Source organism: Cygnus olor, chromosome 1 (genome assembly GCF_009769625.2).
Source record: "Cygnus olor isolate bCygOlo1 chromosome 1, bCygOlo1.pri.v2, whole genome shotgun sequence".
Classification (NCBI taxonomy): Eukaryota; Metazoa; Chordata; class Aves; order Anseriformes; family Anatidae; genus Cygnus; species Cygnus olor.
The window spans coordinates 9,970,036-9,997,057 of NC_049169.1; the positions used below are offsets into that span (position 1 = coordinate 9,970,036).

At 35.9% G+C, this 27,022-nt stretch overlaps 1 protein-coding gene and 1 long non-coding RNA gene across 10 annotated transcripts in view; both read left to right on the forward strand.

Moving 5' to 3' along the window:
• Nucleotides 1–26,640, forward strand: part of LOC121065484 — a 58,776-nt gene extending 32,136 nt beyond the window's left edge. Inside the window, exon 2 of the long non-coding RNA XR_005817105.1 lies at nt 26,597–26,640. This is a non-coding gene — a long non-coding RNA (uncharacterized LOC121065484). The remainder of the gene's footprint in view (nt 1–26,596) is intronic.
• Nucleotides 1–27,022, forward strand: part of PCLO (piccolo presynaptic cytomatrix protein) — a 372,356-nt gene that overhangs the window by 80,991 nt on the left and 264,343 nt on the right. The window lies entirely within an intron of this gene.

The following is a 27,022-nucleotide window of genomic DNA, read 5'->3' on the forward strand; positions in this document are numbered from 1 at the left end:
GATAGAAAAAGCCTGTTGGTGGGATTTATTATCAGGAAGCGGATCAATGGGGTTACTATAGATAAAATCAAATATTTTCAAAGGAGACAGTGATTAAAGCTTCTGGTTTGGGGTATCTAAAATGAAAAAATAAACATAATGGCCTGTTTATCAGAAATTTATATCTGTCTTAAGAGTTCTTAAATTTTGATGTAAAACTGAAAAATCTCAGTCACTGAAATCAATGAAAAATGCCATGGCTGATCAAATGTGCCTTAAAGAAACTAGCTTTGAAAAATTGCATAAACCTGTTGGATATTAACAAAGAGCACCATGAACAGCTTAACTTAAAAGTGTGGCTCTAAAATTAGGTAATAACCAAAACAGAGTTGATTTAAAAAAAAAAAAAAAAAAAGAAAAGAAAGAAGAATTGACGTCAGGCTGTACTGATAGCATTGTTTGCTGTATCATCAGCTGCTTTAACAACAGAATGGCAAATAATTTCCGTGTAATGACATATGTAAACTCTCTCTGTGAACAAAACAAACTTATCATTTGCCCAGAATTCAAAGGAAATGCATAAAGGTCTAAATGCTTTTTTATGGGGGATGGATAGGAATAGTTGTGTTATTTGTAGTGTTGAAATGAACAGACATTTTGTTTTATGGTGTTCATGGGTACCTTCTTCCCTAAATGTATGTAAATGTTTTCAAAATGACGTAGAACATTTGTGGGTGAGCTCAGCTGGATAGTGAAGGTGTGAGAGCCCCTGTTTTCCTTCTGCTGTCAGGGAAGCGGTCAGCACACTTGCTACCCACTTCAACGCGCAATGTCTTCCTCAAGTAGACACCTATATTTGGTGGGATGGATAGGGCTAAATTTTATTGACTGCATTGACTAAGGGCTTGATTCAGTTGCCTGAACAGTGACATCTGATACTAGTTGAGATGCCTTTGGGCATTTTGCCTAGCTTCTAGGCTGATCCAGAGCCTTGCAGATTATATCTGCCACCATGCAGATGCCTCAGGGCATCTCTGGTGGCACTGGTTTCGCACTACTGGTCCTCTGTTGACATCTTTGTTAGGACACTGCAGCGAGTCCTAGGTCTCTGTTTGTTGTAATAGAAATCTAAATGGCTGACTGGGATGTAGACACCTGCCTTGTATCCATCTGCACTTAGGTGAGAAAATGCCACTTTCTGTAATTCTTTGTATGTATGAGGCTGGTTCGCTCAGCAACAAAGCAATGTACACGCAAAACAGTCATTGCTTATTTCTGCTAGCTGAATTCCTGCAAAGAAAGGATCAGAATATACCCCACTGTAGAAAAGAGTGTATTTTCTGTAAATTTGAAGAAAACTAACAACACCTGAACTATTAGGATACTTGGTTTTTTGTTTATAAATATGAATGTTCTTAGCCTTGTTTTGAAATTTAAGTCAGGTGTAATGTCTGTAGGAAAAAAGCATTCACATACTAGTAGTAGTGAACAATATCAGTGATGCAGTAGGATTTCATCATTTTGGGGCTGTGTGTTGAATGCTGGAGGCAAAAGATACTTCCTACATTAATTATTAAGCTAGGTTGGCAATATCCAGTGTTTGGGAAGAGGTGGCCACTAAACAAGTGCTAAACTAAACAGAAGAGGTTTCTCTGCCACCAGCACCTTGGAGAACCACACCAGTGGTGTGCAGATTGCAGACCCTGCAGGTGCAGTGTAGTCCATCATGCTGGCCCTGCCACACAGAGTGCCTCTGAGGATTAGAGAAGGGGATTTATTTATTTTTTTAACAGAAATTTAATGACCTTAGTTTGGATGCATAATGAACAGAGTTCAGCATACAAAGAAAAATACTTCCCTTTTAGTGATGGATTTAGTATTATGAATCCAGTATTCTCTTATTAATTCTGTGTTGTTTTATTATTGATATATTTTATTTATATTTAATGCAATATGATGTCAGATTGAAATTAGCTCAATTTATATCTATGGATGGCATATGATGCCAGGGCGTCCAGCCCCTCTGTTTAGAGGAGGGACCCATAAACAGAAGTGAATATTTAGGCATGTTCAGTCTGGAGGGCTTGCTCGGTCTCAGCACCCTGAAACATATGAAGGTAGACAGCATGTGGGGAGACAGCTCTTCTGTGACCATGCAGTAGAGTGTTGCCCTTGTTCCTGGGGTCTGAGAACACCCTGAGTACAGTGTGTCCCCATGAAGAATCAACTAAACATGTTCTGGAATATAAATAACTATTCCATATATATAATACTAAGTGTGGAGTATGGGATGAATCCCATAAATAGTGATCAACAGGTGAAGTCTTTTGTCTTTTTTTTTCTTTTTTGTGGGGTAAGGATAAGGGGCTGTTTGTGCTTTTATAATGTCATTGAAGGAAAGTCAGAAGTGGAATCTAAATTTCTCCTTCCAACGCAACAGAAGAAAATAAATAAATAAATTACAGTTCTTAAATAGCAGTGGTTTCCATGTTTAATCTTTCACTGTCCAAATCCAAGGTAACTTCTGGATTTTCCTAACTGTCCATTTAAACGTAAAGCTTTCTACTGTTGAACTTCAATGAATATTAATCAACAGGAACAAGAACTGCTGGCAGCAAGGTCCAGCTGCTGTGGTTGTATTTCAGAGGGGTGGCAGAGTTCTCTTCCCCACCCATATTCTGAAGCCACAGCTTTAGGCAGCAAATTAAAACCTTGATGGGATTTTTACTGGGAAATTGCAAGGAATGTTACAGAAATTTGAGAACTAGGGTCTTCATTGGGGTTTTGAGCATCTTCAGAAGTTCACTCTGGCATTCACAACCTGTTCGCGAGTTAGTGTCAGTCTCTGTTGCTTATTTGTGCTTCACAAACATCTGAAACTATGTATGTATCCAGAGAATATATGGTCTCCAGATTTTGAGCGTTTTATTCAAACTCCACAATGATTTAAATAATAAACCACTTTACAGCAATCATCACATCCTGGAATAACAATTCTTGCTAAATTAAGCAGAGAAAAGTGGCAACAGCTGACAAATGTCTCATTTAGGAAGACTGGAGTTTTGTTGATCCTTCAGCGCTGCTTTGCTGTTTGCTAGACTTTCTTCAAAGTGCAGTTAATATTTTTAAGATATGAGTGTAGTCAGTTATTTCTTTCTGTCATGTTAAGTGGAAATATGTCTATGGGAAGCTTTTCCGTTAAAAACGAAGTAGCTAGCTTGCTACTTAATTGTTCTAGGAACTCTAGATACAATCATATGGATACGATCAAATAAAAATCAAACGATATTAATGTTTACCTGAGGTCCTCTGCAATTTCTAGTGTTAAAATATCAAGGCCCACTGGAGGAAACTCACTTTATAAGTTCCAGTTAGTTTTCCAAAAATTAGCAAAATTCTAAACCAGTTATCTTTGTCATTTAAAAAGCAACACAACTGATTTTTTTCTAATTAGCACTAATAAAGCAGTGGACCATTTCAACATTATTTTTCACTTAATAAAACCATTTTTATGAGACTAGATAGTAGTTGTAGATACCTACAGAGAAATCTATGTTCCTACACTTACAGAATTAGGATAAAATGAAAATTAGAGAATTTTGTGCATCAATGCTACAAGAATTGTCCTTTAAAAGAATGTGGGTGACAAAGGAATGGTGGTGCCAGACGTTAGTGATTAATTTTGTATGCTATTAATATAATGCTATTTGCATTACCTGGTATTTGCCACATTGTAGAAAGGTCTTGGTAAGACTTTTTATAACCGTCTTAAAGGTGTAAGTCTCTATAAAGACAGAAATCAGTTTAATGCATTTTCAGAAACATATGGCATAGATATTCTACCGTCTTTCATCAGTGATTTCAACACAAGAAAGATAATACTATATTAGGTACATTTTGAAATTAAGAGATTTAATTTGGAGAAGATTGTTACAAAGATACAAAACTGGACTTTCAACACAACATAGATGATCAAGTTCCTCTTGCAATTTTTTTGTCAAGCTCAAAAAACGAACTAAGGAAATAATTTTTCGGCATGGCTATAATTAAAACTGTCTGCCCACATTTTCTGCCACATCTGCCCAGTAGCAGGAAGAAAGGAACATCTGATAGAGCATTTTGTCATTTCTGCAAAAATACATTATTTGTTTCCTTAATGTAGACAAAGCTTCCCTGCTAGACTCCCTGCTGTCTTCTTCAAATTTCTGTCATTTACAAATCATGAGAGGAAGCAAACACAGCATAGATAGATCTTGTATCCAGAACTGGTAGGCAACTACAGTTATTAAACAGAGATTATCCGCTAAGTAGAAAAAGGAGAAGGTAAAGGAAGGGGAAAATGTCAGAATATTTGCTACCATAGCTCAGAAAACATGATTTTTTCTGTTACTGGTAAAAGGCCAAAGGCTTTGAACTGACCTGACAGAGTATGGTGTCAGGATGTGTCTGAGTTCGTCTTGGCACAGTTTCAGCTTGTTTCAGCAATCCCCAAGTGGCCAAGCAACTGTAGTGTCACTGTGTCTGAACTGAAGCTGTGAACCCCACGAACAGTAAAGCTCTGGCAGAGCTGGGGAGTCACTGTTTTTGGAGCAGCGCTCAGTGGTGCCAGCTGGGGCTGAGGCAGGCAGATCACTGAATTTAGCAGGGAAGCAGTGAGAAGGAGACAGCATATGCTAAGAAAACACAAATATAGTTCCAAGTATAGCACAGGATAGAAAAGAAAGAAACTCCCACCTCTCTGAACATCATACTCCCAGCAAGGTTCTCAGGTTGCTCACAACTTGTTGTAATTTCTTCTTTCACCTTGTTATAGTTCCCCCTTTTCCTAGTGGAGGAAGATGGTAACTGCCAGCACTAGGAATAAGAGAAGAAGGAATATGGGAAGAGTGAGTGCAATGTAAAATAAAAATGTTAGACCCTAGCAAAATTTGGTATAACTATTATTAATGGGTTTTGTTGTATTAATTAGTTATCAATAAATGTTTTGGACTACTAGACTATTAAAACATTAATTATCGGTAAATTATCATTAGTAATTATCAGTAAATTATCACTAATTATCAGTAAATTTTTATCTTTCCCTCTTTATGGTGTGTTCTCTTGCTCATTATGAGGTTTTGAATATAATGCTATGTTCCTTGCTAATGACTTTAGTAAAGGACAAGACACAGTAATGTGGTAAACAGTCATGGAGCAATCCAGGAGAAGCCCAGGAAATCACTAATAAAGTCAATCTGAAATGCCTTGAGAAACCAGAGGTTTTTCCTCCTCTTGTGTGTCTGTCTGGGATATTCTGCTGGATTTGTGAGACAGTAGGCTCAGGAGGTTCTAGAACCAGTTTCTGAATCCTTTGCTAAATGCTGTGATCCCTTTGATGTGCAAAATACCACTATGGCTACCACTGTTTACTCCTCTGGGAGGAAAATAGTTATCCACCTAAGCCTCAATCACCCTGGCACTTCAGGTGGAACAGAACCATCTACTGCCCAAGGACGAGCTCTTTGAACATTTCACATGACTGAAGGTAACCAGAGGGAACTTTCAGGCAACCAGTTAAAATACCAAGACAGTCTAAGCACCAACAGAGAGGTACAGGGAGGGAAGCACAAGTTGAGTTACAGTTTTAATTTCTCCCCACCCTGTTGTGTCACTGCCTTTTTGGTGAGATAGATTACCCACAGTTGATGCTGTGGACTAGGGATTGTGCTGTGGAAGGCAGTGAAACCAGTCTGTATTGCTGGAGGCTGTGATTATGTAGTTCTTGGTCCTCCTATTCTCATATGCCTCTCCGGAATACGGAAAAGCTGTGATTGCTAGATGACTGAGGAAGTTTGTTGATGCACATCAGAAGGGATACCTAAAATCTTAATTTTAATGATGTTAAAAACAAGAGAATGCTCTTCTTGTTGTTGTTGCAGTGTCTATGATGTGCAGCAATGGAAACAAAATACTCGTAAGAGGAAGCCATAAATAGTCAGTTCACTAAAAGATGGAAAAATACTCAACATAGGTCTTATAGGAACTGTGAGATGCTTACAGAATCCCCATGACAATGTTAGAATAACACTGTAAGTCTCTAGCATAGTAAAATCTTCAGAGCAGTTTAAGTTAATTGCCTTGGCTATGGGAAATATTCTAAACTAAAAATGGCCTCTTTTTAAGCAGGACTCTGAATGAGGATATGTTTTCTAGTTGTCACAAGGTTGTGACTAAGCCAGTTTACCAGATCTGTCTGGTAACACAGTCACCTGTGTGTCAATCAGTCACACACTGTCACCTTGACAAGTGAGGCAAGCAGTGTAGTCCTGTAGTGTCACCCAGCATCAGTGGGCACTTCAGGGCATGATTACAGCCCAGTAAGGGGCAATGCACTGAAACCCCAGAATGAGCCAGCACCGCAAGGTGCAATGCAGCAGTATTACTGCAAATCTGCAAATAGTATGGTGAAATATCTGACTGATCCCAGTTCCAGGCATAATTCGCATAAAGGTCATTCAGATATCAGTTTGAAAATTGCTTTATAAGTCAGCTGGTGTTTCTTTGTTTTCATAACACAGATATGACCTTAGCCACAAACCTTGCTTTTGTAGCTATCTAGAAAGTCTTGCCATTTGGCAAGAGATGGAAGTAAGTACATTCATAGTGTAAGAAGTGTTTTTTTGTTTCATAGATACTGTGGCTTGGTTTTAAGTGTTTTGCTGGCAGCAGAACGGTACTGTTGCCAAATAGAGTCTGTATGAAGAGCAGAATTATTGACTGAGAATGGTCTGTCAAACTTCAATCTGCAAACAATGAAATGAGCTCAAATTCACCTGGAAAAATGAAGGCAGGGAGTATTTACAGGCACTGGCATTATTGATGAAAACAGTGACTTTTTAGGTATAAATGTTCTGCTTTATTTAGATGTTAAGGAAAAGAAAGCCATTAAGTCAACTGTAGTAAGACTTCTTAGACTTACAGTTTTCTTTAGTGTTTCTCATTTCTTTCTGAAGTGTTGAAACATTGGTACATTAAAAGCATTACATTGATTTGTGCATGCAGCCAAACTTTAATTGGGAGGAAACATTAGATAGCCACAGTCTTTACACGAGCTGTCAGCTGTATATTACAACATTTTATGATATGGTGTTTACACGCTCTTAAACCCTAATGACAAATAGATGTACATTCCGCAGCTCTCTTCCTTCCGTACTTAAGGCTTTCCAGATGTTGTAATGGGCAGATTTCAAGGACTGCATCGGGGACACCCACAGTCCTTTATTCTTTTACTACTGCTGTACGTCTTGTGTGTGTGTATATGCATGTCCTTATCACAGACTTAGTAATAAAGAAAAAAATCTTGTTGAAACTGAAATTTTGTAAAAAGAAAAAAAAAATATTCTGGTTGAGCCCCATCCAAGAGGAAATAAGGAACTGTGAGGAAAAAAACAATGGGATTATATTTGTGTTGAAAGGTGAAGAGGACATGCAGTACTTGTTATCTAGCTTGACAGTGCAGGACATTGATGGGTTCTGTGACCAAAGTGACATGCCCTGTTTGAATGCATCATGGACATTACAAGATTCAGGGTAGTCTTTTTCAGATATATGCTCTCTCACATACCCCTGTACCATCATGTAAATTATACGCCTCTTGAGTTTTTGAAGCACCTATCTATTTAAGACTACTTGATTCTGGGCATCTTGTGTAGGAAGAGTCAGAGGATTCAAAATAAGCTCCTTCTCTGTGTCACCCTGTAGAGTCACTGATACCTTTCCTTTTACGAGGAGGTGGGAAGACTAACTTCCTAGCTGTCAAAATGAGGCTAATAATATGTATTGCCTCTGGGGGGGGGGAAGAAATAAAAAAAAAAAAAAAAAAAAGCTGATTTGGGGAAAGTCAATAGTTCTTCACTTCAAGATGAAGAATAAGGAGAGCAAGAAAATAAATTGCTTTATGCAGATCTACGAGTATATGTCAACCCTTCCTAGAGACATTTTTCAAACTCCTTTCTCCACCAGACAGCATCACAGGGTAACAGAGGAAGTAGTTCAGACCTGTGGGTAAAGTGTAGATCATGGTAGCAGCATCAGGTGCCTAAGTGCTTCTGAGTGTTTTAATGAACGTTTTCCTTGAATCAAGATCGCCAACTCTCTATGACATGAATTTAGCTCAGGATTTTCACTTGGGTCCTTCAGAGTTGTAGGTTACACGTTCGCCATCTTATATGAATAATGGCTATGGTAGTGTAAATCAGTAATTGTCGGGCATGCTGTCACTATATCTGTGGTTTTATTTTAGTTTTACACCTGTGGTTTAGTCTGGCCATGAAGCAAGTTTGATTAGGTGACAGTAAGAATGACACTGTATCCTGTCCTGACAGATGCTTTATAAACTCCTGCAGACCTTAGTGCGGGAGACAAGAACACTGTAGCATTATCTTTTCTACTGAATGCCTGGACAAATGAGGTTAGCGTTCCTGCCAGACACTGGAACCTTTCATGACAGAGATCCAGCAACATTTTAGGGCACTGTTCACTGGGGACAAAAGTCTCTGTGATATTCAGCTGGTTTTTACTTAGCTCAGGGTGCTGTCTGAGCAGCACAGCAGTATAAAGTCCTGTGGTGCAGAGGATACCCATATTTGCATGGACATGACCTGCTTTCCTTTGATTTGTCTTTCTCTCCCTCCTGTTTGATTCTGCAAGCATGAGGAATTTTTTTTAGCAAGATTCACAAACATCTGTTTAGCTATGCAGCTTTTTTCCTCTTAGTTAGCATCTTTGAGATTCTGTAATTATGCTTCTGGGTGAAATATGCTGTCATGATAACTTATGCCTGGAATGCCCGATTTAAAGTAGTGGGACCTGTTCTGCTTGCATTTACACGCAAAGCAGAGTTAATGCCTGATAGAAGATGGTAAATTAGGTCAAATTTGATCTTCCTCAGAGATGAACAGTTGAAGTTGAGCAACTCAGCATAAAACTGACTAATTTCTAGAAGCACATACAGGAAGGTTCCTGCATGTGGTATAACATGGAGACTTGAATTTTCTTTTCTTCTGGTGGATTTGTGCTTTCTTTTAAGGCCGTGAGTCTGTTGTTCAGGTTGTGCTGCTGACCTTTAAACTCTTACATTAGCAGTAGGCAGGAATACAGGACTGGCAGATGTTGCAGTGCTGATATGAATTACTCAATGGTAGTAGCCTGGCAATGAGATTGGTGATCCTGTGAGCACTTTAAAGAGCACAACCAAGGAGATTAATGTAGTGAAATAGATTCCACAGAAACACGATTGCTGAGAGACAGAAGGTTAATCTAGTAAAGAATGCCTTGTAGTGTCTTTATGGCTTTCTGTGTGAACTTGTTTGGAAAAGATCTTTTGCTATAATTAGTCTCCTAAGAAAGGGATATTTTTAACTTTAATTTGAGTTATGGAAAATTCTGCAATTTTGCTTCAGAGATTTCATGCTTATTATTTTCCGTCCAGTTCTAATGTGAAATTCTCAGGCGTCCTATCCCCATATAAGCTGACGGTGTGCAGGATCAGATTGATTTCACTGGGAGCTCAGAAAATAGAGATCTCACAGGAAGAGCCTTTAACTCACGAGTATGAGATTCACTAAATAACCCTAAACTGTATCTAAAACCTAAGCCCAAACCACTCAGCTTCACACCATTTCACAATGGATTTTGCAATGTGGTGACTTTTTGACTATGGTGACCCAGATTACTAGAATTAGCCTTCAGTTATCTAAGCAATTTTCATGACAGCCTTTTAAAATTTGAGCTGCATTCAAATTTTGCTGTTAACTCGTCTATAGAAACTAATTTCTTACTCTTTTGAGTTTCACAAGAAAAGCTGAATGCTCTTAAATGTTTTTATATGACTTGCTGAGAAAGAATAAAGGTTAGAAATGCTAGAACTTCCCTACCCCCACAACCTGTTTTTCCCCTTAGTTTTATGCTCCAGATACCTCAGTCTTGGTCTGTTTGAAAGGAAAAAGAGCTTTCCCTCTTGGGACAGACCTGAATATCAGGTTTGCTGAACGCTTACCAGGCTGGTTCAAGGGTGTGTAGGTTGATCTCCATTGGGTTGAAATGGGCTTACAGTAAGGCAACTAAGGTAAGCCATAATAATAATAGCTGGGGTGTAAAACAAAGATTTGAAAGATGCTACAATTTTTACAGATAATAATTACATTTTATGTTATTTTCACACAAAATGATGCAAATGAATGCAGCCTCAGAAGTGACTTCTTTACTGGTAAAGGTACACTACAGGAGAAAACTGGGAAGAATTTCACTTCTTTCTTGAATCTTTTACATTGTTCAGTTGTACTTAACAGAAGTTTTGTTTCTTTGTTTACTTGTTTTTTTCCTGACTCTTATGACAGAAGTGTGAAGAGAGAGGATTTATTAGAGCTATATGCTCTTGCATTTAGCGGGTAATAAAGAACTGGCCCAATTTGTTCCTTCTCCGTTTTTTAGGCTTCACATTTTGAGAATACACTTTTTGAGAATAGACTTTTTTTAATGTAGATTGAAGTCATTTGTCTGTGGAGCCATCACTGTGTTGCAAGAATGATCTGATGTGCTTGATGTCTTCCCTCCTCCTTAAATTATGGCCTTTTGGATTTGAGAAATAGGCGGTGGAAAAATGGAACCTTAAAATTAAAATCTAGAACAGTATCATTAATGTATCTTGCAGAAAATGTTTTAGGGATTACAATTTTGAAACCAATTATTATGGGTTGCATGCACAGCCATCTTACAGTGCATATATCCATAAATATATATACTCAGAGTTGGACATCAATGCACCATTTAATATAGATTTTCCTTAATGTGTGCCATTGGCAGATGCTTTTAAAAGTAGTACTGGGGAGAAAGATAAGTGCTGTTGTCAGTCACTTGTAGTCTTGAGTATTGTTTCTATTGTCAAATGAAGTTTTCAAATACTTCTTCATGACTTTCTGTGAACAACCTCACCTAGCTGATCGTATTTCTTATGCTGCACAAGAAAAAGTTGATAAAATTCCACTTTGCCAGAGTTCTGATGATATAAAAAGCAAAATCTTGTTTGTAATTACTGTAGATATGAAATTAAAGAGCAACACAAACAGCGCATAGTAATTTCTTTCAGAATGCCATATATTTGCATATTGCATTGCAAATACAAATTTGAAGGCAAAACCAAAATAATTATTGTTGTGACTAGCTTGTCCCCCAAAATAACAAAGTATGAGTACTATTGTGTAGAAAAAAATACAAATAGCTTTTTGTTGCTGTTGTTGTTGTTGTTATTCAATGTATAAGAATTTGCCAGGAAATATCCACAATACTAATGGATTCAGTATTTGTAAACTTCCAGTTGGCTAAACTACAGGAAGAAGAAATTACATTATATCATTTATTTAATCAGCATATTTCGAGACAGTGATTTGGGTTCAAAACCAGGATGAACCCAAGTTTGTTGAGTTGAGTCTCAGTTGCCACCCACAAGAGATCAGTAGGTCCACACCACTGTTCCAGAACTGAAGATTTCATAGTGAAGGTTACCACTGATTTATTAAGTTTTAAAATTTGGCTTGTAGCATTGATTTCAGTGTGCTGTATCTCAATAACTGTGCTATAACCTGTACTGTGCTGTAACCAGTACAGTATCTAGATCAAGTAAAAGTTGTTGCGTATTATTCCTAGATGAGAATATTCCTTATTCCTAGATGAGAATATTCCTTATTCCTAGATTATTTCTTATTCCTAGATAAGAATATTTCATGCCCTGAGCTAAGGTGTAGTGGAATGTTATTTAAATGAAAGCCACACAATGGCTTTTATATGCTTCCAACATCAGTGAATCATTTGAGGGCTCTGTCACACGTGAGACACAACTGTAGCTCAGTTTCACCCGCTACAGATTTTTTTTAAATGCAATTTCAAAGATAAATGACTTGTTTTTTTAGCTTGCTGATTCTGAACGCAAGTCACGTTTTATGTAACTTGCTATGTGATAGTGTTTACCTTTCATAAAACGTGTGATTGAACAACTTATGCAAGTGATGTTTCTATGTCTAAATGTTTTGAAGATGATTTGGGTTCAGATAAGATCTCATCGATATTAGATACTTAAATAATTTGTAACTAAGTCAAATACATTTTTTTTTACTTTTGTCATAAATTGTAAGATTCTTCTCAAACTGTAAAATATTATTTCCCAGATTTGAAATCTAGTGAGGTATAGAAGCCCCTATACAAAGGGATTTTTTGTATATTCATTTGTCAACACTAAAAATAAAATTAGTAATGAAGAAAAAAAAAACTAGGATTTTTTCCCTTTTCATAGAATCATGGAATGGTTTGGGTTGGAAAGCACCTTAAAGACCATCTAATTCCACCCCCCCTCCCATGGACAGGGACACCTCCCACTAGACCAGCTTGCTCGAAACTCCATCCAACCTGACCTTGAACACTTTCAGGGATGGGGCATCCACAGCTTCTCCGGGCAACCTGTCGCAGTGCCTCACCAACCTCTAAGTAAAGAATTTCTTCCTTATGTCTAATCTAAACCTACCCTCATTTAGTTTAAAGCCATTCCCCCTTGTCCTATCACTACATTCCCTGATAAAGAGTCCTTCCCCAGCTTTCCTGTAGGCAAAAGTTTGGTTTTTGAAATGTTTTTTTTTCTATTTTATGCTTCTGTATAATATTTTCTATTAACAGTTTCTGTATTTTAAGATCATAACTTTCTCAGTTTGCAAAATATATTGGTATTAAGAAAGGTGGAAGAGATTTCTGAAATTGTCAGTGAAAGGAACACAGTAGATATAGGGTGAACTAGATTACGGGATTTATATGTAGGCATCACTAATCATACTGGATAAAATATGTATTATATATTAGCACTTTTCATACTTGAATTTCGTGATATTGCTTTTGCTTCCTTTTTGATTGATTTTTGCTTGTCTATCTCTGTGTGTACGTTAATATTTTCTGTGCATCCAAAATCAGAATAAGAACTGTGTTCTGTTTTGGGCCCCTCACTACAAGAAGGATGTTGAGTTGCTCAAGTGCATGCAGAGATCAATAAAGCTGGTGAAGGGACTAGAAAACGAGTTATGAGAAGCAACTGAACGAACTGGGGTCGATTAGTCTGGAGAAAAGTAGGCTAAGGGGAGACCTGATTGCTCTCTACAACTACCTGAAAGGAGGTTGTAGTGAGGTGGGGGGCGGTCTCTTTTCTCGGGTGACAAGTGATAGGACACAAGGAAATGACCTCAAGTTGTGACAGGGGAGGTTTAGATTGGATGTCAGAAAGAATCCCTTTATGGAAGGGGTAGTTAGGCATTAGAAAAGGCTGTCCAGGGAGGTGGTGGAGTCACCATCCCTGGAGATATTTAAGAGACGTGTGGATGTGGTGCTTAGGGACATGGTTTAGTGATGGACTTGGTAGTGTTGGTGATGGTTGGACTTAAGGGTTGTAAGGGTCTTTTCCTTTTTGATTCTGATTCCATGTGATAATGGAAAGTTGAATGAAAATTTTGGCCTGCTATACAAACGTACTGCAGAGTTGCTAAGGAATATAACAGAAAATATAAAGTCTGTTGTAGCTTTATTATATAAATTGACTAAGTATTTTGGCCTGGAAACTTGTACTGCATTCTGGTTACTGTGCCTCAGAAATATGAAATAAAAGGAAGCCTTTGGTGTTGGGGGTTGCCAAATCCAGTAATCCAATAGAAGTGAGGCTGCCACAGCGCCGTCTCATGAGATCCAGCCAGCAGGAACGCTCAGCATGTGTTTGGCATTAGGCACTTTGTCGACCCACTATCTGGCTTGTACATTGCCTTATCTCTAGTTGCCTTACAGAGATGTGTGTCCCTCAGTTGACACCCAAATTTTATGGTCTCCCCAGGAAGTGTATTATAGCTCCTGGTTCTTCCAAACCCATCTTATAGAACCCGTGGTCTCTCCATCATCTGGCCCAGAATCGTGTCTGCTTTAGAATTTGGCTCCCAGGCCACTTAGGTCACCAGCTAGTCCTGCTTAATATTTGCTAGTGGTCACAAACCAACATATGTAAACCCACACAACACACACGCACTTCAATCTCTCCAGTTGCTGTCATAACCCACAAGTCCCCATTGTGTTAGCAGTAAGAAGGTATGATGAAGATAGATAATAAGCAATAATTGCTTATCAGAAAACATGAAAAATCTTAACATGTGCGATAGAATCTTCTTGAAAACAAACTACCTGGTGACAGAATTTTTTTTAACAGTTCTAGTTCACATTTTGGAAGTGGTCAATGTTGCGTGCTATATAGCAAGCTAGGATGAGCATGCCTACTTCTTTTGTAGAAAAGGATGTACACCTGATACCTAAATTAAAATCCAATTTCATTTTATGCCTTTGTATATATTTGCAAAGTCTTAGGAGTCGTCTTAAAATTTAAGTTTATACCATGCTCATCCATTGAGTGAAATAAATTTACCAAGGGACAAGGAAATATTAGCAAGGTTCATGAGATAATGAGATGTTTAGCATACATTAAATTAATTTAACGGCAGACACTTTTGAATTCTTCCTTTAAACATCTTTTTTCTTTCCTTTTTTTTTTTAATAAGATTGCTCAAATGACATAAATGATGTTTTGAAATGCTGCCACTTACAGAGATGGCTTTTTTCTCGAATTGTAGATTAATGTAGATAGCCAGCATTTGTATTGAGTAAAGGACAGTACATTTCTGTATTAGTTAAGCATAAATGTTACAGTGATGAATTAACATTCTGTTTTCTCATACTGGTTAGCTTCTAATAGTAATTATGATTCTGCTTGTCAGTAGAGATAAGGGAAGAATGGTTACTGCAGTGCTTCACCAGCAGGTGAAATACTTCTCAAGATACATCCAACCCAAGTCAATTTACATTTTGCAAGTTTTTAAAAAAGAAATCCCAAACTTTCTAATTTTTCAGTGTTGATAAGAAAGAATTACTTTTTTTTTTTTCCCAGAAAGTCTTCTCATTGACTTCACTGTATTGAATATGTTGTTAGAATAAAAAAAAAGAGCTTTTTTTTGATACCTGCAGCTAGAGGGAAGTTGAAACCAACCTGTGCTTATTCCGTAAGTCTTCTTTAATTATTGGCTCTTCTGTTAGTTTCCAAAAAGAAATAGTGTTACAAAAAGCTGTAGGGAATAAAGCAGTACACAAAATGGAATGGTGCTCTTGTTCTTTTGCAAATTCGTTGCTTTGTTTATGAAACATAAGCTTGAAAACTAATAAAAATCCTATAGGGATAAGGCATAAAGATGGACAATATATTTTTATGGCTTCTCAATGAAGCATAATGTCTGTATTACTGCAAGCCCTACAGTACATAGACTTTGTTTATTATCTTTTTGTTATTGTTTTATTTTATTTTATTTTTGTTACGTATAGGTACCTACCTGCATACATTTCCATACAGAAGACCAGACAGAAAGGGAGTTTAACTCAGGGAAACACTGAATATTTCTCTTACAAGTAACTCTTATAAATACACAACAAACCAAATCTAAAAGATTCAGAATGAAGACTATAGATTCTAACTGAAAATAAAACAACTTAGAGATAAAATATGCAAATGCTTTGTTAAATTACACATACAAGCTGATGCTGTACTTCTGTTGGGTTGTGCATCAACTGTATTGTTATAACTGATATGTGGGATTATCTTTGGTCCAGGATTTCATTAAAGAGATTCTGTGTGTTCGTGCATATGGATAGTATATTTGAAACTGCATGAACACACACATATATGCTGTTTTTGTCTGAATGTCTTAAAAATCAGTCCTTGCTTTAGTAAAAATACTAAATATGTCTGTTTTACAAACAAAGTGATATGATTTGCCTCAAATCTTGTGTTCACAAAAGGGAGAAACTGGGAAAACTGCTAAGCAGGAGAGGCAGCCCCCACAGGACTCGCTATTGCAGCATAAGCCATCTTGCAGAATCAAAGTACACAGCTAAAATATCAGCATGGTGATTATTTAAAGGTGGGCATTGTTTATATAACCTGATAGTGTGTATCAGAACTGGAGTCCATTGTGTTAACTACAATATTAACACATTAATTCTGCCTAAGAATCCTAATGGATAACATCAACAGTAATTATGTGTTAGTTCTTTGATCCTGGAGATTCTTTTTGGGGACATAAGTAAAATTCTCAGTGTAGCTGTGATTGAACAGATTTATCCCTTTCAATTACCGAGAATGATTATCTGTGAACACTGACATGAAGGATGCATTTCCTAACCTACCCAATTTTGCTAAACTTGATAAAATTTTATTGTTTGGCACAATATTAGCAGTAACTTATTCAAGACTATACTAATACTTGTCCCTGTCAAGAACAGAAATATGTCTCCAATGCATTAATTGTCTGGAAGACAAGAGAAGAAAATATATCATATTGGTACTTTTGTGTCATTGATTTATAATGACCATCTAAGAATACTGAATTTAAATCTACAGAAATATAGTTTATTTTAAGTACTTAAGAGCCATGGAGCTCAAATTTTCAGATTTCAGAGCATAATTAATATGCTAAAGATAAGCATTCTCACGAAAAAAAAAAAAGAAGCAAAGTGCTAGTTCAGCTTCTTAAAAAGTATATGGTTTGGCAGACACTGACGTTTTATTTTTGCATAGCACTGGTTTTATTCAGTATCACATTCCAAGTGGGGGAAAATATATTTTGTGCTAGCAGCATATAGCAGAAGTGTTGTCTACCTTATATAATCAATATGTACATTTGTCTGGCTGAATTTTAAATAATTCAGTTAATGGATCTATGCCATTACTTATCTATTTTAGGTCTTAATAATGTCAATTTATTGTTTCCCCTAAATATAAAAATAAATAAATAAAACTACAGGAAGATGCTTTAGATACAGAAACTCAAATTATTTCCCTACAGTTAAACGAAGATTTAGCTGACGTCTCTGTACTTCTGAAATTCACACAGAACATTACTGTGATACTGTTCTCAAAAGTATCTTTCTTTTGTGGTGTTACTCAAAACACAGATGCCGATGGGATAGTTTATTATTATTATTATTTTTCCCCAGTAATTTTTATTCGTATTTATTCATGACAAAGGTATGAGCTAAAAATAATGCCATTATGTTTTTTTTAAATATTTTCAGCTGATGTGTTACTTTTTAATTTTAGTGAGATGGATTTAGTAATCCATTCATGTACCATCCTGAATCACATACCATGTTCATTACAAGGAACATTTACTCGTTTTACTAGTACAGCACGTTACCCCAGTGCTGTTGTCAAACAAAACCAAAAGCAACAACAATAAACCCTTCTGCCCCTATGTTATTTTTCTCTTTCATGGAAATTAATTAATAAATTAAAGGATTCATGCCTGGAGGGATAGATTAATATATAACTACTTCTCTGCAAATTGTCTCCTTGTAGAATTTCAGATGAATCCATCTCTAGATTATCCATTTGTAGATAATCTCAAGTAATTATTTTTGACCTTTAATCTTGAAATTAAGAAGATTTTTAAACTTTTTTTTTGTTTCCTTTTCTGGGAAGCAGAGGCTTTTATCTACCTGTTAAATTTCCATGTGATATTTGCAGACTGCAATGCCAATATTTATGTAAAGGCTTTTCCTACTAAACTTTCCTTTTCTTCAATAGACACTGAAGACATTTTGATAAAAAGGCCAACTTGTAATAAAAAGAAGTTATTAATATGTACAACTTCGTTTTGTAATGAATGGTAAATGTTAGCACCTCTTGAGTTCAAGCTGTTGATTGTTTTGTTTTACCTTCCCAATTATAAGCTCTAGTGGTTGGTAGTAGTCTGCAACTGTTTTAGTTAAGGTGACAAACAATAGATAAAAAGGAAAGCCGATACTTTATTACTTTCTCATAGAATATATGTAGACAGAGACAATAAGAATTTGGGCTTTGGGGAAGATATAACAAAGCTGACAAGTAAAATAAAAAGGATATCTGAGTATCTGAGAAAGATCTACAGTATTTAAGGCTCTACCTTGAGCTAGCGTAGGCTTCAGAGGACCTTTGCTTACTGAATCAGTTTTCTTAAATGAAGAATGTTTCATGAAAATACTTCATCCTTGAATGAATATATGAACCCCTTAAAGAGGTAGTATTTATAATGGAAAATGTGAGAGAGAGACTGTTATGCCAGCAGGAGTTAAATGTGCAATGAGTCATAAGCAATGAAATATAAAAGAAAATGCAGTAGTTTAGGTTATGTTCTCATCCCAAATGTCTTAGTAGTTGCACCTGGTCCTCACTGTGTGCCTGTGAACATTTGTCTCATTACACAAATTTGTAACATTACACAAATTATGCAATGATGTGGTTTTTCAGTAATATTTACATTGAGGAGTTTGCAGGAAGTCTTTAAACGTTTATCATCACAATCAGTCTCATTCTTGTAGATATGAAAACCTTGTTTGTCTTAACAGAATGAAACTAACTGCAGATCTCTAAGCAACTGGCATCATGCTGCTAATGTGATTTCTTGTTTCAATATATTCTTCACAATTGTTTTCCCATACTAGAAGTGTCTGCATAAACTTTTCTGTATGTATAGTAGCTTTTATTCTGGCACATAGCATGTTTAAATATATATGTATATATATACACATGTATATCTGCTTGTTAGATGCAGTTGTGATCTACTTAAGATTTTATCAACATTTTTATCATATTTACATGCATCTTGTTTGTTCTCCCTCCTCTTTGCATTCCTTCCAAACACCACCACAAAAAAAAATTAAAAATAAAAATCTCCCTACACAGTATTGAATTTGTGTTTAGATGCTATTAAGTTATTTCTGGTAATTGGTGTCCTGTCAGAATGTATCTTGCTCAGTTGTTGTTGTTTGTTTTTTTTTTTCCCCCATGCTTTTCTTGTCTTATCAGGGAGCTAAGGTAAATTGAGCAACCTGTACCCTCTACTGCCTGTAGCTGGTTTTTCCTCTTAATCTTCAAGGCTGCTGTGAACAAATAAGCAGTACTAATCTTGCTTTCCACAATACATGTAACTCTCCTTCGCCTTATTAGATTCTCATTTTTTTTGTGCTCAGAAAGATGTATTACCAGAGCGCTTATTAGTTACAAATTCAGCCAATGCCTTAGATTACAGGAAATGCGTCCAAGATCATGCAAAAGTTAATGAGAATTAAATCCCCCAGAAAGCAAAATCCGTGGCATTGCCATTCTGCACTGGGCACTTGGCCATTATGAAAATCTGGTTATAACAGATACCTACCCATAAAATGTCTGTTTTCCAGAAACAAGATAAGGGAAATTTCTGTTGGAAGCAAAAATACCTGAAAGCAAATGATGAGGTTGGACATCTTTAAAGGAGGCATGTGGTATGAAATAGTGCATGGAAGGAGGAGCCCGGCTTTCAAACAGTCACTCTGCAGTCAGAGACGGATATTTTTGCTGGAGAACTCTGATTTTAATGACAAATATGTATGGTAGACCTGACTGTATATTTAAGATACAGTGTGGAGAGAGACAGAAAAGGATTAAGATTGGCATCTGTACCCAACCAGACACACATTATGATGTGGCAAAATTAAAATTATGGGTACTTGGTGAATCTCTGATACTACTTGGATTTATATTAATAACTGATTGGAAGGAACAAATATTCAGTTTGGGAGTTCAAACTGAAACGAGGAAGTAACAGAAGGTAAAAACAGTTCAGGTCAGACAAAACACAACTATAAACCTAAAAAATAAGACAAGAAGAAAATTTTATTAGAATTTTGGCTATATCCATGAAAGTGGAAAAAATCATGACTTTGAGTACTTACACATTCCTTCCTTCTGCAAATGAATATGGATATGTCCCCATTTAGCTTTTTCTCTAGTCTAATCTTTGCTATTTATGTTCAAAATTCTCAAGCATACAGTTCATTAAGACCTCGGTAAACTAGGTTCTTGGAACCTTCCTACTTGAATTATTCAAGGATCTCATAAGGGATATTGTTAGAAATTATACTGCACGTTGTTCATAATTTCACAGATGAAAGAATGTTAAATTCTTATGGAGTACCCTGCAAATTTGCAGATGCTGCCTCATGGTCCAAGATCTGTATGTAAAAGAAGCTTTCATCTGTGAAATTCAACATTCTTGTGACACAATAGGAAGTGTGGTTGTCCTCACTTTGAATATTTGCTTTGCTCGTGGTTTTTCAATGTTCTTTGTCTTTGGTGGCTTTTTACATGGCTTCTAAGAACAGCGTTGTGTCCTACTTTCAGTAGTACATGCTAGGTGTGAATTGTAACTTCTCGCCCTATCTAGTCACTTTGCAGTTTACCATACCTTTCTTCCATTGTGCTTTAATCCTGTCCTCTGAAGATGAAGTGTTAGCCATCAGTACCATGTTGTAAGTGTTACTGCATGAACTGCTGATTGTACCAGAGGTACTCACTATAAGTGTTAAGTTCATCCATCTGTCCTCACTGTGAGTGTATGTCCATCCATCTGATCGATCGGAGAGGAAGCTTTGGTGCGTGGATGCTGGGGTGGAATGTCGCACTAAACTATTAGTATCTGCTGGTGCAAAATTCTTACTATTCCCCAACATTTGTAAGCTTCCAGGATGAAATCTGAAGCACAGCAATAAGTGCTCATTAGTCAGGGACTTAGGAGAAAATTTTCTGGCATCCTCTGCAAATGGTCTTGGTCTCTTTACCTGTATCTAACTTAACTCTTCCCCCTTCTTCCTGGGTCTCCCTAATTTCTTGCCTTCCCCTTCCATCTTTCCTTCATGTTTCTTTCCCCTCATGGGTTTCTTCCTATTCTTCCTTGCTCAGTTTATATTTCAGAGTTGACAGGAACACAGCAAAGTTACACATTCTCAGAGGAAAGCTGTGGAGGCCAAACTAACATGTCAACTTAGTTTGATATGTAAAATCTAGTGAACAAATTACACAGCCTGACAGAGCAGGAAAAAAGGCCTCATAAAACATGTAATTAAACAAATCATGGCATTGGGAACTTCACACTTCACCTCATTTTCCCTCTGCTTTGATTATTATTCTTTGAGAATATTTTCTGCGATATTACTTGCTGTTAAGTGTCCCGCTTTGGAAATGTCAAAACACTAAGTGATTGCCTTAAGGAAAATATCCTTCTACTCTCTAACTTCCCACTTTATGACATAGTGGAGCAAATTATTGAATATACATGCAGTTCTCTATTTTGTCATCTTGAATTTCCTTGGTTAGCTGAAATAAAAATTTTTGCTTTTGGGGTTTAAAAATAATGTATTAACATACTGCATGTAGACCTCTTTCTAAAGTAAAATTTAAATTATTTAAAAATGAGGAACATTGAATCACTTTTATGAAACTCAGTTACTTGATTTCTGTGTGTTTGACACAGTCTGTTTTTTGCTTTCTTTTTAATCCAGTGCTGGCTGGCTTTAAATGGAGGAAGGAAAAAAAAATGTTTCTAATGGGTAATTGGAGGCTACTTGTTAAAAAAATAAACAAGCGAACAAACAAAAAGCTATATGATCATTTGACAATCATTTTCTGGTGTTTTCCACTTTCAGAAAGTAGAATAATTATACAGTACTACTTAGTGTCTTTTACTACTGTCTTGACACTTCCATAAGGTGGAAGCCTAATGAAACTTTCTGAAAATAATTTTTTTCTCCGCTGCATTATGCTGTACCCCTAAACACTTTGATTCAAGACACGTTCCTGTCCTTTTGCCTGATTCAAAGTTTGGATTCAAACCAAGCCACCTCGTCTTCCAGAAGCTCATTTCAAAGTACCTTATATAATGTGAAGACTGTTAGTGTTTTTCTGTCATAAAAGTTAAGGTATGCATTGCATACCTTATGGTGTCATGTAACACAAGAACATGTAGAGATGTTTGAAATGACAGAGCTTTCTGGGACTGTGTAAGGATGGTGTAGGAGGGAGGCAACCAGAGATGGTGAGGCCTGTTGGGAATAATCCATGCCATGGTTGGTCCCGATATATGCCTGGCTGTTGCCAAAAACACAGCAGGAAAATACAAATTATTGATGATGGTAGATTAGAGCTAGTGCTCATTCCTCCCTATGCTATGTAACTTGTTGGATATAACCTCTGCTTCTCCTGTTGAAAATTTTCTGCTTTTATATAAAATACTTGAATATTCATTGGAACAGCTAACTCCTGCCTTTCTACACTAGAGATGCATCTGCCCTCCCATGAATACACAAGTAGAGCAGCTTCAAACAGGATGAATTAATATATCAGTGTTTCTTTTGTTAGGGTTATGATCTGACTAGTGTCATTGCAAATGAAAATATTTCTATTGAATCTGGGAGATGTAAAAGAGCAGTAAAGGTACAAGAGCAGTCCCAGGCTCTAGGATCATATGTTCAATCAAATTCCTTGGGCAGATGGTGTTTAGGGAGACAGAGAGAAAACAAAAGGCTCCAGGGAAATAAAATAAAAAACTTCTAAGCCAAGGAAAACAAATATATGTTTTATATATATATAGATATAGATATAAAATTATAAATGTGTATATCTATAAACACGCACACACATGCACTAGTGGTGTGTATATGCATACATATTTGTATGAATATCTATATGCACAATTTTTTATTTTTTTTAAGTGAGGAGAATCAATGGAGGCTAAAGGTTCAGGAGAAGGAAGAAAAAATAATGCAAAAGGGCCCAGAAAACAGATATTTAAGTGTCAAATGTGAGCAAGATCACAATAAGTGAGAAAAATATTGCAGATAGGTAACACAGTTACCTATGCTAAAGGTGAAGAAAGATGCATGGAAGGGACAATAGTGGGAAGATCAAAGGCAAGTAAAAAAAGATAGAGAGGGAACATATAGCCAGAGAGGTTTTTATGTTTGTTTCTTTATTTGTTTTTCTCTTTCTTCTCCAGGTGCTAAGGCACTCTCACTTTAATCATCTTAGGCATAGCAGATGTAGTTTCCTGTCATCGCTCAGCATCAGGCCATGACCTCTGGCTGTTTTTATCAGAAAAATATATATGTGTATCCACAAAGCAGTTCCTTCAAGGTGTAAATTTTAATTGTTTGCATATTTTTTTTCAATTAAATCAACAAACTCATCCCAGACGTTTTTAGATGTTGTATTCTACCTAAGAAATCTAAGTGTTGAACTATTCGGAATAATAGCATGAGAACCTGAATTGAAATTTTGAGTAAATTCTCATTTTTAGTTTTCATGACATTTTAGATCATCATGTGCTGATTCCTTGGGGAAGGAAAAATTATAGGCAAATGCATCAAATCCCAAAGTCACCAAAGATAATTTATTAAGTTTATTGATTCTGTTTTATCAGTTATAAAAATTCTTATGCCTTTTTGTTGCATGCAAAATGGCAAATTCCAAAATAATTATTATAACTCCCTTCCTTTCCAAAGAATCAAAGGAAGCCTCAGCACCTCACTGGGTCTGCCCACTACATTTTTAATTGACTGTCCATTGAAGATGGTGAGAATATTTTTGTAAGTTAAAGACATATTGAAACCTATTGAAGTTTTTTGAAACCTATTGAGTCAGTGAAGCCTGATACTTCATATAGTAAAGTATTTATTTTAAAAATGTAAATGAATATGAGAAATCTGCAGCAAAAGAGCTAAGAAAGTGAGACATGGTTTCATGAACATCTATATACTGTCTTCACTCAAATAGCTCTATGCCACCAAAGCCAACAGGATTATTACAGGATTGCCCACATAGCTAGCATATACATACACATACTTTCAGTGATGAATCATCACAGAGAAATTATATTTATTTATTTTTATTGTCTGTTGCTACATTAGTATCTAAAACATCATTTAATGTACTCTGGTGCACTTTTTCCTTGTTAGTAATCTTTATTCTCATGCTGTGTTCTACAGATTGCCAATGATAGATATCTTTAAAGATGTCTAGTAAGAGGTTCAGAAAATACTAATGATGTATTTCAGCTTCTAATACATCACTGTAATAAACTGAATATTTGCAGGTGGATGTTGCAATCATTATTTGATCAAGCTTAATGAAGAGTATTTAGAATAAATTTCATTACTTGAATTCTACTTTGAAATCAACTCTGTAATTTTTCACAGTAAATTGGAAAGGTGTATTGTTTTGACTTGATGATTGAAAAAATCCCAGTCTATTCTGAATTGGATTGATGGAAATAAAAATAGCATTAAAATAGCATAATAGTTTACATCTAATACATAAAAAGGTTGTTGGGTGAAGATTGTGAGCTCTACTAGTTTAATGATCTGTGCCAGTTTACATCAACAAAGTAAGGGTTACATGATTCCAGAATAGATAAGAAAATATAGACTATTTCCTGAGATTCACTTCTCTGGTTCATGTTTTTTTACGGAAAAAAAAAAATATATGTAAATATATATATATATATATATATATATATATATATATATAATATATATATATATATAATAAATATATATATATTTATTTACATATAAGAGAGGAATCATGCAATCTATATGAAAGCGTATCCGTGGTCTTTCCAAAATAAGGCTATTATTTTGGCATGTAGTGCCTCAAGCTACTGAGTATCATTGGAACCAGGCACAGTACCAAAAATTAAGAATATGTAGAAGTATTTTAGAGCATCAAGGCCTTGAGTTTTAAAATTTTCAGAGCAGAACTCTTACTTTTTTTCCTTCTGTGCAATTCTGATGACATTCTTGGTGCTTACTGTTTGTTGTCCAATAGATTTTTATGGAAGCTGAGAGAAATATAGAGAGAGCAATGTCCTTTATTTTTATTTCTGAAGTATATTTGACAGCACTTTCTCTTTCTGAAGAGTCATTTTTTCAGTCTGAACAGTTTGAATAGCTCTTTCATACAGAAACAAGAAAGCTTAAAATAACAGGAAACCTTTTACTGTAAGTAAACATAATGAAAATACTACTACAGAACTACAGAAAAATGTCAACGGGAGTAAGTAAAGAATCAGAAATCAGTTATAAATCATATTCCTTAAAGAAGTCACAAATACAAAAGATGCAAATAGAGCATGTTTATTTGTTTGTTTATTTGTTTATTTATTTTGGGGACAGCAGAAATTGTAGGAGCTAATTTTTTGCAGATGTATACCAGTGCATTATATTTTGTTCTCATTAAAGGGATCCAGCTTGTACTATCCAAAGTTACCATATAGAAAAAATTCTTCTGCTAAACCACTGAGGTTGAATTGCACTAGAAGGAAGACCACTCACCCTTTTACTATAAATTGGTATAGACTCCTATGCTGCATACACTTACACATCTTTTAATTTTTCATGTTAAAAATCTGATTGCTTTTAATGGTTCTAAGTAAAATATGAAAAACAGTGTAGTTCTTGACTAAACAGTGTATTTATTTTTCTGAAGATAGAGGTTTAAAAAATTGTATTATCAAATAGAAACTCAGCACGAGCCTTATTTTTTTTGAGTGCATTTAATGTAGTCGAAGCCCTGTGTATGGAAATTTCATTGACTGCACTAAGAGTCTGTCCATCAGATGCTATTTCTTCTAAAGCCTCTGTGCTTTGTTACATAATTAAAAATTTCTTACTGTTGAAAATGAATTTATAGGAAACTGCAGAATAGTAACTGTGAGTAATAGAAAAGTCATCTTTTTTTTTTTTTTTAATACTCTTTGGAATAGTGTGAGATTTAAATTTCACAAATTCTATTAAAATATGCCAAGGTATGGGAAAATGTTGTGCAGACTAGACTCATGTCAAGTTTTTTGTTTGTTTGGTTGGTTGGTTTTGGTAGTCTTACTAATAATAGTAAGGATTAAACTCTTCGTCTTCAGTAAGACAGATGAAGAGTGTTTGGCTATGCTTTCCATTTCCATTGTGAATCAGTAATGGTACCAAAATTCTACCATTTTGCAGATAAACCATTGTGAAGTTATTACCAGTTTTGATACATTTAATGTACTTTCATGTGCCAACATAAGTCAGAACTTAGGCTTATCTGGCAAATTATTTCATTAAGGAAGTGTAGTATGGGATGTTTTTGAGCTTTCTTTTTATAGTCAAGTTGTCATTCCACAGTATGACTGATCAGTACAGCAACATAGCGCAGAACTGTCTAGGTCGAAAGGCATCTCTGGAGGTCCTCTACTCTAGCTCCCCTCTTCACCCCACACTTTGATCAGGATCTTGTTCAGTGGAGTTCTAAATGTCTCCAAGGTTGGATGTTTCACAAATTTTCAGGGCAACCTGTTCCAATATGTGAAAATATTTTCCTTATATCAGAAGTCTGCATGTTCAGCTTGTGCCTGTTGTCCCTCCAAAGTCCCCACGTGGGTGGGAAGAGCAGGTGATGGATCCTGCTGCCAGTAAGCCCTCTGGCTAGCTCTCAGCTCAGGGAGCTGTCATTTCCTCTCATTTCCCAACTATTCTGCAAACAGCCAAAAAATCTTCAGTATCTTTGTCAAGTCCTAGAAAAAAATGTCTTTATTATTAAAATTGTTAATCACAACCATTTAAAGCTAAGGTAATTATCGAAATATATCATCATTTGTACTTCAGTGATGAACGTGTTGTTATTGCTTTTTTACAGAACATAGAATGGAGTCAGAAGACTTCCCAGGATTTAGAAGTATAACAAAAAATAAAATAAATAAAAAATTAAAAAGTAAAACTAAGTAAATGGTGGTTCAGTTTGGTGATGATCATACTCTTTATAATGGCTATTATTAAATGTCTTCTGTAATACAAAGACAGAAGACAGAACACTACTTTGAGACACTCATCTTGCTAAAGATTAGAAATCTCCAATGTCTGTAGTGGAATTGGTCACTATTTACATGCTTGGTGGAAGAAAGTAAGCCTTTTTAGAAAGGGTGCTATTTATCTCATCCTGAAGTAGACATCTAAAATCAGTCAAATTAATCAGACCTCTTAGAGTGACCATAATGGGAGTCAAAGGTAGCTAGTGCTGATACATTTGCTCAGATAAAGCCACTCCAAGACTTATTTTATTTTT